This window comes from Anopheles gambiae, chromosome 3 (genome assembly GCF_943734735.2).
Source record: "Anopheles gambiae chromosome 3, idAnoGambNW_F1_1, whole genome shotgun sequence".
Lineage (NCBI taxonomy): Eukaryota > Metazoa > Arthropoda > Insecta > Diptera > Culicidae > Anopheles > Anopheles gambiae.
The window spans coordinates 8,633,152-8,647,526 of NC_064602.1; the positions used below are offsets into that span (position 1 = coordinate 8,633,152).

The 14,375-nt window shown below is 45.2% G+C and overlaps 1 protein-coding gene across 4 annotated transcripts in view; it reads left to right on the forward strand.

The window, feature by feature from the left end:
- LOC133393245 (uncharacterized) overlaps positions 1-14,375 on the forward strand; it is an 81,822-nt gene that overhangs the window by 34,036 nt on the left and 33,411 nt on the right. For all 4 annotated transcript variants that reach the window (XM_061657172.1, XM_061657175.1, XM_061657173.1 and 1 more), the window contains exon 3: positions 10,045-10,088. The gene's annotated coding sequence lies outside the window, so the exon portion shown is untranslated. The remainder of the gene's footprint in view (positions 1-10,044; positions 10,089-14,375) is intronic.

A 14,375-nucleotide genomic window follows, 5' to 3' on the forward strand; every position in this document is an offset into this window, starting at 1 on the left:
ATGATGAGGCACATTATGACCATCGATTTACGATCACCACATCACCGCACGATGATTCACGGTCCCCCGGTGTTAATCGTCATTCCATTGGTTCGAATCATCATCGCTCGCCTCGAACCATGAAGGTGTAAACTATCTGATTGTCGCCCGTTTGTATCGGTTTTATTTACACCAATTACAGTCGACCAGAAGTTAACCTCGTTGCATGATGTTTATTGCATCACTAATGCGGATTTAACACACTTTTACAATCGTGTACGGGCAAGACGATTATGCTAGAAGCGCTATCCGAAAAGATTGCAGGATTTTCGCCGAAAGCATGCACAAGCAACCGACAAATATGATTTTATGCAAATAAGGATAATCACCTTACGCTTAGCGTGTGCGAGTAGATACGAAGAAAATCGTTCAAGATTAAAATGAGATTGAGGCGTCACCATAATCCATAGACAAATCGGTAGAAAGCTTGGGAGGTATACTGTACGGCGGCTTTGAAAACAACCTTAATCCGGGTAGCTTTACTTCAAAAGTACCTAACGAACACGATAAATGTGATTAAGACGATGAGATATACCGTTAAATCTACATCGCTCTGAGTGGATATTCGCATCAATTTATTTACTATTATTACATTTAGCTTTTATACCTTTCGCCCCTTTTTACCATTACATCTATCTGCTTGACCTATAAAATGCTACATTTATAAATCCACCCGCTTGCGATCGAAAATCATTTATCATTCGGTAAACTAATCGCTTTCACCGATTTAACAATTATGTTTTCTTTTGCTCCATTTTGCTGTAACAGACACAAACACACGATATTCGCTAACGGCAATGGATAACACACAAAAAACACCCCAATCGAAATTGCTAACCGATTCGATCGGGGAACTAGGAGCGCAGCGGGTGATTCTGTGGGTGTGGGTTGCATTCTGGGAGCGTAAACGGCCACCGTTTGGCAAATGTTTAAACCACACACACACACACAACCCCGCTCGCGTGAAGAATGGTAGAGAAAAAGGACAAGAAATCCGCCCCTCATCCTCCTCCGGCGAAGAGAGATAACAACCGCCGGGTTGAAGTGAAGTGGAAACCGGGCGGGCACGCGGGAGTAAAATATGATCTGTCAAAACAAATGCTATTTTTAAGACGAGATTTATTTTTCCCACTCGGTAGTTTATCTAGCGAAAGATTGAACTGCTACCGTGTGGCTGCACCATCATCATCATCATGAATGGCGGTAATAGTAAGCAGCAGCAGCAGCACCGCGCAGCATCATCCTCGATCGGCTGATCGGCGTCTGGGGCTCGCAGTTGCGCCTCGCGGCAACACATTACAGTGATGATGCAGCGTCATTGATTAAAAGTAGCATCAGCATCGGCAAGACAGTCGGTTCATCATCATCAGAAGTGTCTGGTACCTTGCATACCCGAAACCACGATGCAGACACACGGAACCGAATAATCTCCCAGGTGGCGGTCCAATTGGAAGCAAACGGGAACTTTAATGTGATTGGAAAAACCACCGTGCGAGTGTGTTTTGCCGTGTCATCGAAGATTTCAGAAAACCATACCAGCTCGGTTCTCGCCCCAAACAGAGTGAATTGAATGGTTCGTGATCATGGTACTTCTTTTCCGAGTGCGACCTTTACCTTTTGGGTCACGTACGGTATGGATGCCCCCTTTGCGAAGTGCTCAGATCGTTTGTTACAAAACGAGTGCTTCGTGGTGGACAATCGCATTCCAGGGCAGCAGAGGGAACGGCAGGGTAAGGCAAGTGACAGATAACAAACGATCGACCATCGTCGTTGGCAGTGAACGTGCCCGGAAGTGAATGTATTCCCCGTTTGTACGTGAATTGCATTTTCGGTAAGGAAAATCTGTTTTCCATTGCTTTTCTACTTCATTCACCTTTTTTTTCTTGCCGCAAAACGTTTTGTGGGAATTGCACAATAGGAATGGCAAACAACATATTTATTCACCTTCCTTCCGCCCTTTTTTTTTTGTTCGTTCGCTTGCTTGCATTCCTTTATCACATTTTTTCCCCAATTCCCTCGAGCAAGATGGCAAAAGAGGCAAGTGATTTTTGGATTTCAATTTCCAATTTTTGCTCCCAGTCAGCGCTGTAGGCGGCACGATTCCCACGGCAAGACGTCCAACATATTGGTCCCGTGAGACACACACGTTCCATCCAGCCGTGTCCGCCATGCGGGAAGAGAGCTGGCGGATCGAAAACTTCTCCGTATTACACGGTCAATTAAATATGACATGATACGGTCACTGTGCTGTGCCTTTCCCGGCTAGAAGTGTGCTATCCAGCCCTCACTAACTTGGAATGCCATGCCGAAATATGGTGCATAAACGAACACGAATGCCTGAAATGTTTCAGGCACGCTTTGGGAAGTGTGAAGAGAGAAGTTAGGTTAACGAAGTTTTTTTTCCTTCCAGTTGTTGGTGGTTCTTTTGCGCTAGAAATGCGCCCCAGACACATTCCAAGCTTGCTGCTTTATGCGGACCATCATCAAATCCGAAATGTTCAACTTCTCAATCGGGCATGATGATGATAACAGAAGGTCTAATCGTTTATCGAAATAGATTTCGAGTACGAGTTGGTCTGTAACTTTGTCTGGGCGACCGTCTCTACGTTCGGCTGCCTTTAATACCTCCGTAAGGACTCACAAACTTCCAAACGGTGACGAATAAAGTACCATTTTTATAGCAAATGTGAAAGTTTCACCCAAAATGGGACTTGACTTCTCGCTCCAAACGAACTGCCCCTTCCAAAGCTCAACTCCCCTCTACTATGAATCATGCAGCACTTATAGAGCATACGTTTGTCGGACGGGTAAGATAGATGTTATTTCCCTTCCAGAAATGGGCTATCTATCGATGAACGAAAATACCACCCGACTGTGTGTTGACGAGTTAGCAGCATGAGGCGGAACAAACACCTTTGGCTCTGTTCCGAAGTGGCAGTCGGTTATAAATATTCCACAATGTCCGGAGGTGCTGGCTGTATTTTTCGGCCCATTTTACGTTCCCCGAGTTTTTCTTTATTATTCATTTTGGATCCACATCCAAACGACCCGTCGGTGATGTTTTTGTTGACCCATCTGGCAAAATGGCAATAGAGGCTTAATGGATGTGGCTCTGGCGGGCCGGTTATCCCCAAGGGGACGACGTTCCATTTCAACCTTTCTACGGTAAATCTTCAAACTACCCCTTCTTTTCCGATGGGTCAAAGCTCTCAATGTTTGGCGTCGTAAAAACGGTTTAGAGTGCGCCCGTTTGTGTCTGTGTGTGCGAGTTGGGGAATTGATACGGAAATAAAGTTCTCGAAAGCAGGAAAGTATTGACACTTCTATCTGTCTGGAGATTGTGCTTCTTGTTGAAGTAGTTTTTGAAGGACATTTCAACTCGACCGAATGCACTTTTCCACTGGACACTGTGTTTGTTTGCGTTCCTTTCGATGATTCTTTCTCCAATCGATGAGCATTTCAAATGTGAGCGTCTTTTGAGTAGGTAAACAAACGTTATAGGCAAGTCTTTGGAGTTTGGAAATGTTATTTTACAAAAAAAGTGTTATTTCTACAAACTGAATGCTTCAAACGCATTTCAGCTGTTCAATTTCATATTAAAGTTAGAACATGTAAAAAATGCTTTCAAATTATTAGTTTCGAATGGTCTTAAAGCGCAACTCCAACGTCACAAACCTCCATAGAAACCTTCAACATATATCCAATCGAAATCTCCAACCTTGGCCACAAGTACACTCGTGGGCTAGTAAAACAATCGCAAGAACAACGGCTTACCAGAGAATCGTACAAGGGTGCTCTACAAGATAAAGCACATCATTACGTCAAGATTCACTCAGTATCTCACTACCATTGCCGTCATTGAGACCAGATTTTCATGCCCGGACATCGGCTAGCCCGGATCGTTGCTGCTGGGCGACAGCAAACAAAAGAGCATGTCATGTCGGCTACAAGAAGCCACGTCCATCCCGTGGATGGGCGGAGGACATTCCATTAAAGCGCATTCTGCACGGAATAGGGATGTGTTGTTTTTTCTGCTGGTTTTGCTCACGCGCTCTGTCTCCACCACGCTTCTTGTTCTACGCTCGCTAGTCCACTCCCGCCGGAGCTACATTTCGAACACCGGAGTGTCCTTGTCGGCGTCCTTGTCCATTGTACCGTGTACCACTGCAAGGGATGTACTTAAACGTCAGCTAATGAGCTGCCGGATCGTAAGTTGCTCTACCGTATCACTTGGCACAAGCCGTTCGGACGTGCAGCACTTCTGGGTGGATGGTTTGGTTTTTTTGGGGTTAGTAATCTTCCGGCTTTCTGGCTATCTGGGCACGGATAAGTGTCCACTACACATAATGGGTTTGCTGCTGAAGGCGATTCTAATGCGTTTACTGGTTTTGTAATAAAAAGGATATAGATAACTGCCTTTATAGATATCTGTAGAACAAATCAAGCAATTCAAGTTCTAAAAACAATTAAGTTCATGCTAGCTTAAAAATGAGCGTGTAAAGCAATATATTCTGTTTTCGCGAATCACAACTGATCCACTGTGCTTTTCTATTATATTTGGACTACAGTATATTCTCTGAGGATTTACCAATACCTTAAATCCATGGACTGGTTTCACTAAGATAATGCCTCTGTGTGATGTTTTCTGTAGCCAAAACGAACAATGAACTCTATCGAGAAAAATATGTTTTTTGGCATATCCAAACTGTTGTCTTTCTAACTGACCTGCCGATTCCAGGTAGTAACGATACGACACAGATGCTGTGATGTCCTTGCAATGCTTGTGCGTGCCATAATAATACGGGCAGATTGTCCGGACATTTTCCGATCGGATATCCCGAGCAAGTTTTTCCTGCTTTCTGAGAACACCCTGCAGCCATCCATCATGAGTATTCAGCACTCTATTATGGTCATGCATAGTTATGCGTTCTGCGTTATGTTCCATTTTTGTTGAGTTATTATACCTCTCTACATACCTTCGTAAATCTTGTTCCAACTCCAACTCCGCGTCTTCATTACTCTAATGTTTGTAAAACTATTCAGCTGGCTCAAAATAAACTCATCTCCATTATGCAAACAACTATTAGACCCTCTACAATCCACGCTCGTTACAAAGGAACATGGAAAAATCCGCCATCTGTGGCTGTGAAAACTTTCTCACTGCGCTCGGACGCTTTGTTGCCTATTCCGTGGTTTCGCACCATATTCCAAACTGCTTATCTTGCTTCAACACAAGCTCAATCAGTTTTGGGGAAGTTTCACTATTCAATTGCCCCAAACGAAGGATGCGGATTAAATGCACTTGGCAAACTACATTTGCATCTTTGCGATAGACTCCTCTGCAGACTCTTCTGGACTTCGCAATTTTGTGCCGAGAAGAATGCTCTCGAATGTCATCACAAGTTGAACAGCTCGGAATCTGCTTAGTGTCATTACTAACACCTAGCTTTTAACCCTTTCTTTCAACTGGGACCCAACATTCCAAAGGCAATTCAACATCTCGTTGAAAAACTTCTAACAAGAAAACTTCAAGGCCGGTTTTTAGTGATTTAGTTCTACTTTAGGGACATTAACTATCTCATTCCCGTTTTCGAGCTCATCCCAAACTTATGGCACACTCCGTATCCTTGCTCGAGAGTGATTTATGCCACTCCATTTGCCGTTTTCAATTTGCCACCATTTCAATTTGTACCACTCGGCAGCTGACACAGATCCGCTTGACCCCCTTTCTTTTCGCAGACAAAACTGTAGTGACAAAAAAAAATCGTTCGCTCCCTTCCTTTGCCACGCACAAGAAAGTAACGCACACAGTTTCGACTCGAGTGACTCTTTCTCTTCAGGGCCTTTGATAGTCACCCCGAAGCGGTTTTGGCACGGGGCACGAGATGCGTAAAAGTACCTAAGAGGACACGCTTGTCGCACGCTGCTTTAGATCTTACCATCAGATTCGCTTATCTGTGACTCGTCGTTGCCTCACTCAAACCGGCAGCTCGTTTCGGCAATCTCATCTGTCAGCTTGCACCCCCTCTGCAAGACATGGAGCGCGGTGTGGCAGGCGGCCGAGCCCGTGCTAGGAGCAAAGTGAGGCGGAGTCATAAAAAATCGTATGTTTCAGTTAGTTAAACTTTATGGCTACGCAGGGAGTGAATATTAAAGTTAATGGTGCTCGGTTTTGTTTACAAGAAGATCCCATTTCCCGCGAAAGTTGAGCATGAAGGGAAATGTGTGTTGTGTGCGCGCCATGAAGCATTGCCAAGCACTGCCGGTGTACGGGATGGACGACTGTGGGGTCGTCGGAACGTCGGTGTGGGCCATTGAAATGCAAGGCCAAGGTAGACTGGTGAGTGGTTTCCAGGGAAACGGTCTTGCTGTGTGCTATGTGCGGAGTGATTTTCTCACTTTCGTTCAAATGAACTTGGCTAATGTTATTCGCTCTATCAGGTTCTTTCGCAAGATTTCCATGTACGCATGTGAATAATGAAATTAGCTTGTAAAATGATGATTAATTTACAAGCATTGTTGGTTTGTACTACGGATATAACGGAACTATCTGCCAGTCTTCCCAAAGGACTGACACTATTCAAAAAAGTTGTTTTATACGTACTAAAATCGATGCCTTAATCATGATCAAACCGCTTTTCTGCAACGACTACAATTCAATGGCAGCTTAATAGCTGCCAATTAATAATTTCTCATAAACCTCATTTTCAGCAAGAATGCCAATGATCATAATTTTGCATCCATCGCTGCCATCAATACGGTTTGCAAAGAAACCACAGTCTAACTTTCATTTATTTCCCCTTCAACATCCTCTCATCCTTCAGCCTGCATCAGCCTAACGCAAATTGTCAGAAGTTATTCGTTATTGATTTTTTGCTTTATTTCATTGCTTGCTGAGTTCTGCTTACCCCAGCAGCTGCTGCTTCCCTTTGCCCAAACCGCACCAGACCGTTCCGAATAAAGAATCGCCGGCCAGCGGGGTTACGGTTTATCATTTTGATCGAAACGAATCACAAATCATTTGCAGCAAGGTTCGGATTTCGTTAGGCTGTAATCCACGAAGTGGGAAGATCGAAACGAGCCTAACGTGTAGCGAAACTCAAACCACAAGTCTAACCAATACGAGTACAACTTGCCGTACTTTAAGCATTCGCTTTTCATCCTACCCACCCAAATCCAAACCGTACTCGGTGGGACAACTTTTATTTTGTAATCTGCAAAACCAACCAATTATCGTGAACCATTTGTTGCTCTGCTCGTGATGGTGCTGGTGGTCGCGAAACGGGCATATTTGTTGCTTCACTGCTAAAAGCCACCGTAACTCACCGGGGTTTGAAATGAAAAGGTTAGGCGGCACTAACCTTACGCGGCAGCACCAGGAACACAACCGGGTCAATAATTTTTCTCTTCCCCGGAGTTCATGTTTAGTTTAAGCGAACGCCAGCCATTGCTGCTTTGTGCATGTCGATCAACATAAAGCCACCACACCACTGCAGGTGGTCCCCCTGTGACGGTACTGAATTTCGTGGCTTGAGCACCTTGTGCTTCTTCTGTGTGTGTGGATTAGAGAGCGAGCCGCTCCTCGGAATCTCGGGAAGGTGCGCTACAAAAGTCTCGATAGCCTCTTGCTTCCGGGCAACTCGTTTACCTCGGCGGACGAAGATAAGGAGCGAAGGCAAAGTTGGCAAATTGAATATTATAAATTTCACCTGCAGCCGTTTCCGTGCGAGACACGGGCCCCAGCCTCTGAACACACGGGCGCGCGCGTGTGCTGCTGCAAAGCGGTGGAATGGAAAGAAATTAAATTTACTTTGGCGTTATTGATTTTCGGGAATTTAATTAATTGCTCACTTACGAAAGTTGTGGTAGGAGAGTTGTCTTGCACGGTTCCCTGCAATCCAATAGGAAAACTGAGAAAATAAAGTAAAAGCAAACACCATGATTGGTATCGTTGCCGGAAACAACATTTAAAAAATAACAAGCTCTTCGGGTATTTTAACGCTTGCCGGGAGCAGCTCCCATCCCGGGAGCCCGGAAGTTGTTGGCTGACACTCGAAAAGGTTATGTCACAATGTCAAATGACTGACATTCGTCTGAGAGGCCTGAGGGACTAGCAGACCGACATCTTCACATCTCTGGAGAAGCAAGCAGCAGGCAAGGGGTAATTAATATCACCGTAAATTACACCGATCCACACGAGGGCTCTTAATGTGTGGCGTCGTATGAGCGTCAGTTCGGCGACCGAAGAGCCGCGCCAGGGAATTCCCTTGAAAACTTGCCGTTGTACCGTTCAGGATCGACCCATTCAGAGATCGGTGCCCCTTCGTTTCGGGTGCTCTTTTTTTTTGGTGAGCGCGTAGGTGATATTGACATTTTTTGCTCGCCCACCACCCAAACCGAGCGCCAATGTGCTGTTGGAGAACTTCTGACGGAGTAGTAAAGCTTCCGATGGTGAAGGGATTGCCGGTTGATGTGGGTAAAAGTCGTTAAATAAACTGTCAGTTTCTATGCGTCCTTTGCGGGCGGTGAGGCTCGTTCTCCCTCTCGCACCGTGTCACGTCATGAGATTAATCGATTTTGTGCCGTGATTATGAGCTATCTCTCTGCTCAAGTGGTGGGGCTCTTGTTCGGATCGTACAGCGCACAAAAGGATCAAGACACCACGCTCCCTTCCAAGGTCCCCGGTATCGATTGGTGCAAGTAGTGGGGCCTTGCGAACAACAACAACGAGCGAAATCCTTCCAGAGTGTATCCAAGTGGCTCGTTTGCCATCGCTAGCGAGCTAACCTTTCTAACCCGAGGGCAATTCTTTACACCCGAATCCCGGATCGTGTAGCTCCCCCGCGCTCGTGCTGCCGTGAATGGAGCTTTATCTTACCGGAGGCAGACTCCGGGACCGGGACAGGTATATCGGGTTTCAGAAGTAAAGTAAAGAACGAAGGGAGAAACTTCTCCTGTCGGAAGCAAAACCATGGTTAGCTATTTTTGTGCTACTTTTTATTAGATTGAAACATTTTCTGCTGAGAGAAATTTCGTTACACTTTTCATGCAGAGCAAAAACAAGCTCTGACAAATCTGTTTCCTTTCACCTCGAGCACGAATCGTGCATGAAGCGCAGATGATTTTTCGTTATTGATTTTTGCCCCCATTCGAATAAAACGGGTACTTACCGTCGGAAGCTCACACGCGTTTCCGATGAAAGGTAACACGGAAGCGTAATGGTGCAAAAGGTGATTTCTGACGGTAATGGTGTGGGTGTACGAGTGGGGAGAGCAGGAATTATGGCCACTCGTTTCTCAACTTTGCTCGATTCGGTCATTCGCTTGACCGTTGGAGAAATTCCCCAAAGCAAAGGGGGGAAACACGCTGCTGTTGACCCGACCGAAGGGGAAGGGTTTATTTGGTCAAATGTGTTTACCCCTTACCCTCGCCCTCACAATTTCCCAGGCTCAATTCTTCCGATCGAAAGCTTTTCTCTCGGGCAAGTTCCCCACTATCGCTTTTTTCCGTTCGTTTCCTGTTTGTTGTCTTCCTCCACCCCGGACAAAAAAAGGTTAGCTCCCTTACGGGGTTTGTTTGCTGGCCTATCAGACAGAAAACAATGAAGAACAAATAGTGCCAACCCTTAGCACAACACCACCCTTTGGGTTCCCCCCTTGGGCGAGTTTCCCGCAAAGCACTGGGAACACGTATCGGATGACGTGGACTGATCGTTGCACAGGTTAGCTGGCTTTGACCGTGAAAGTGTAACCTTTTTGAGTGATATTAATGGGTTTACTTAGTCGTTTTTTTGCTTTTAGTTTTACTTCCAAAGGGATGAACAGGGATACTCGCTGAGATTGGGGCCACTGTGTTTGCGGATGGGTGCGAAAGGGAGTGATGAGAGCAGCAGGATAGATTACCTTATAAGCAATCTAATCAACTTACGGCAGCAGCGAAAATAAAACTGCTTCCGGTTCCGCAGCTTCATACTGATACATGCTTTTCATTCTCGCTCTTCTGCAGGTATGCTCCCGGAGGAATAAACCCATTGCAAGGACTCTAAGGAGGTAAGGATCAGCTTAGCAGTTGTGTGTGAATGGTCTGTAGCGAATTTTATGGAACAATATTGAATTATATTCTTTAAATAACAATTTTCCAAATTTGAGTTGGTTATATGAGTTGGTACACACACAAACATTCTGTCCAACTTACTAACGCCAAGCAATCAAAACAATCGGCTCGTATATCACATTAAGCAGTGGCTCATAAACACGACATGAAATTTTATGAGGCGCTACGCCCAAAAAACATGACTCGATCAAGATTCTGCACGTATTTTTGCCTGTAATCGTTTATGTATTTTTATGAGCTATTTATTCGCCTCCTCGTCTATCTACGCTTCCATCCGTACAATCAGATGCGTTTCACTTAGAACAACTTCTTATGCCGAATCATCAAACACACATAACAAGCAAGCGCGCTAATTACAGTCAACCATTCTGAGACTGAATAAATAAAGCCATCCCACCACAAGCCACAGGCACCCGCCACTCGTGTTCGTGTAGAGTAATTCAATTTTTCTTCTGCCAATCCGGAGTGAGGAAGCCAAAATGCGGATGCGCTTTCTACACGGGAGTAGAAGGGAGCAAGCATAGAAAGAAATCTTGCCGCCGCAAAATCAGACATTTGAACGTGACCGAAATGATGTTTGCCGAGCGCTGTCCTAACAAACCATGAATGAGCATGTGATGAGCGAATCATTACGAACGAATTATGGTCACTCGGCACGATGCTCTAGAACACACTTACATACATGCCAGCGTTGTGATGTAATACAGACTATGATTAATATTACACGAGCTCAACCATCTTGCGAGATATTAATATTCATGACGAAGTCTACCCTTGCTTATCTGACTGTTCGGGTAGTTTGCTTCCTTTACAGCAACTTTACGATTCTTTGTAACGTTGATGGCATACTATTTGCAACGTGTTCGATACATGCACTACTTGAACGGTGTCAGAGTTGCTGTATCCTTTAATGGCAGCAATGGAAAAGCGTTACAAAAAAGAGACCCTAACGTCAACTGCAACCGCTTCCGGTTTGCTTAGCGGAGCGATGCACAAATATTGAACTAACATTTACACAACCCATCCGGGACCAAACATGTCGCGCACAATACCATGCTTCGGTGGCAATGTTCAGCATCGCCCTCCCGCACTGCCCAGCCACCGACGCAAACAGCAACTCATAAATGGCCCAACGAACCGAAGGGGAACCCACCCGCTGTCCCAACAAACTCTCCACGCTACAAAAACTCTCGGGCCGAGAAAAAAAATTCCCCATGCAAAGAAAACATGCAACCTTCTTCTGCCGACACTTGCACAATCGTGGTCTGTGTGTGTGCCGTTGTCGTCGTAACGGCACCAGGAAATAGATAACAAACAATAAAATTGTCAAATGCAATTTACACAAAACATTTCCTACACCCGAGTGGCAGCAGGCCGGTCGGTGGAAAGGCAGCGGAAGCGCCACAGGATGTACGTGTGCTGCTGGTGGACGGTGGCATTGCACGGGCACAGGTTACCAACGTACACTCTGCACCACCGAGTGTACGAATGCTAACCGAGATTTCTTCCTCAGCTGGTGCATACACAATACGGCGGCGTAGGTTTCTTTTTTGCATGTTACCTCCCCATACTTGGCAGCATTATCGTGGAAGAAAGCTTGCAAGAGAGAGAGAGAGAGAGAGATAAAAAACACATCCTAAAAAGCTGTCCCTACACCTTTTCCGACCCGACAACAGCGAAAACCTTTTATGAGGTTTACCACCTTTTCTATCTCCAGCTGGCAGCGGGACAAAGTCAAGCGGGACACAATTGGCTCAGCCACTGCGGCAGAAGTATCTCGTTGTTATACTGTGTTAACCTCGGTAAAATTGCTGTGTCGGTGTTTAAGCGATTGGACAGTTACTTGGGCCGGAATGGCAGCAGAAAATGGTTCTCTCTTTTTTTTCGGGCTACGAAAATGGCCTTTCAAGTCGTAGTGCTAATGGTGCACACCGGTGGATATACCCGTACAGTGGGAGCATTTGTTCAGTGTCTACTTATCTATAGCTCTTTTTTGCTGTCTATGCGAGAGTGATTTTGATGGTGGCTTAAGCTCTTAGGGAGCTGCTTGGGCGTGTGAATCCCAATACTGGATGAGTTTCCTAAAATCGGTAGAACACCTGGCGCCTCCATTACTTACTTGCACGTGGTTTACCAAACGTATCGAAATAGAGGTAAGAACATGTACATTCAGCGCAATATTGAGATTTGCAAGATGCTTTCAACGAACCATTAAGTCCGTTTAGAACATTCTGTAGGGCGTACATAAGTGAAAAAGTAACAAATCAATATTCAAAAGTATTAGAAAGTATTAATAACATGTATAATCGATTTTTCGCAACATTCAGATTGCATTACTTCCAACTGAATCCGTTAAGAGTTATGTTATCATCCAATTTTAAACCAATTGAAAAAAAACTCCCTTAATTATACTTGCATGCACAATTGCTTACATTGCTCCACTTTCCATCCAGCAACAAAGTAAGCTTTTACGACCGTCAATAAAAATGTACTTCACTTGGCCGCGCCTGCCGTTCTGTTATTCATTGCTGTGCTGGTGGTTTCCCATGAACGCTTTCAAACAATGCGACTCAAACACATCCCCGGCGCACGGCAATGAAGTCCCGCGGGATGTAATGAATGCCACACTCATCGAATAAAACGGGAGAATAAAAAATACAAAATCAATTCCACCACAGCGTGTATACTCCCGTGGGACGATTGATTGCCCACTAACGCCACTAGATTGACGAATATCGATCATTTTCTCCCCGCGCTGGTCTTGGTCTGCGGTGCGTGCTGCATTTTATGACCCTAACGCCCTTTCTAGAACGAGAAGTGGTGGAAAAATAGCTCCAAAGGGATGGATAATTCTGTTAGCAATGCTTTGCCTCTCTTTCTCTCTTTCTCTATCTTTCTCTCTCTCTCTCCCGTTTTCCCGCGCTTTCAAATTCCTCTCATGTGGGCAATCGTTGGCAGTGATTCAAACATTATGAAAAAAACCACACAACCAGCAGCACATTCCCCTCACATACCCACACCAGGCCACCAAATGCGCGCAAACCATTCCACATCACCGAGTTGTTTTGTGTGTGAGAGCGGGAAAAAATATAAAAAAGAAGAACAAAACTATGCAACCACAAATGGTTGTACCTCAAAGCTCCCGGTCCATGCGTTAGGTTCTTTCCGTTTGCCTATGAGGCCACGAGGTTCGGAAAAGTAGAAACGGAAATTTATCTTTACCAAACACCAACCGTCCGCGAACCATCGCCCAACATCATCACACCAAAAACCAACCAAATACCACCATTCGACGGTGGTAATGAAATTATGTTTTATTGCAACCACCGCCAAGTCAGCCACCATGCCTCGGCAAGCGGTTGCGAGAATGTCGATTTTCATCACCATCGTTCGGAGGAAGAAAAATGGTGAATCACCATCCCGTAGCGCGGCGTGGCAAAAGGCATCAAATAGTAGGTGCAAAATAATGTTATTAAATTTGAGCGCGACGGTGTGTGAATCGTACCCAGTCGGGGCATTAAATTGTAAGACTGCCGGGATCTTTCTTTTTTTTTCGGCAAGTCACTTCTTTTGCCCCCAGGGCGGCGAAACGTAAGCGCACGAACGAAAGCGTACACACACACGCACACACTCACACACACTGTCGTCTCATAGTTGCTCTGCACACCGAATAAATAATCATCAACATGGCGACGGTGATGTGGTTCTGGTGACCGTGAAGTGATTTTCCGGATGGAAAATCTTAATGAACTGAAGCTAAAACTGAACGATTTATTTACTTTACACATCGCGCACCAAGGGCACACCAAAACAGTGCGGGGTAGATTTATTCGTGCACTTACACCATTCGTACCAATCGGTAAGGCCCCGTCGCGTTGGTATGGGGCACGGTCGAAACAAATTCCAGACGCGTTCACTCACACGAGAGGTGGTATAATAATGCGCTCTAGCTCAAGCCGTGCCGCGATTAGCTAAACATGGAAATAATGGATTGCTGATCATAGCCTTCGCAAGCTTATTTGCTAACCGGTCAAATCGAATGCATTATTAAATTATCGTGCACCAGCGTGCGTGCAGTTTTAACTCGATTGTGCCGCTTTTTTGACTGCAAAATTGCCGTTTATTCAATTACTGTTATGCTCTGTGTGATGGATTGAATGGCACACAATTGTGGTCATTATTAGGTTACACGCATGAAGCAAACGATTCATCATGCAACCGTC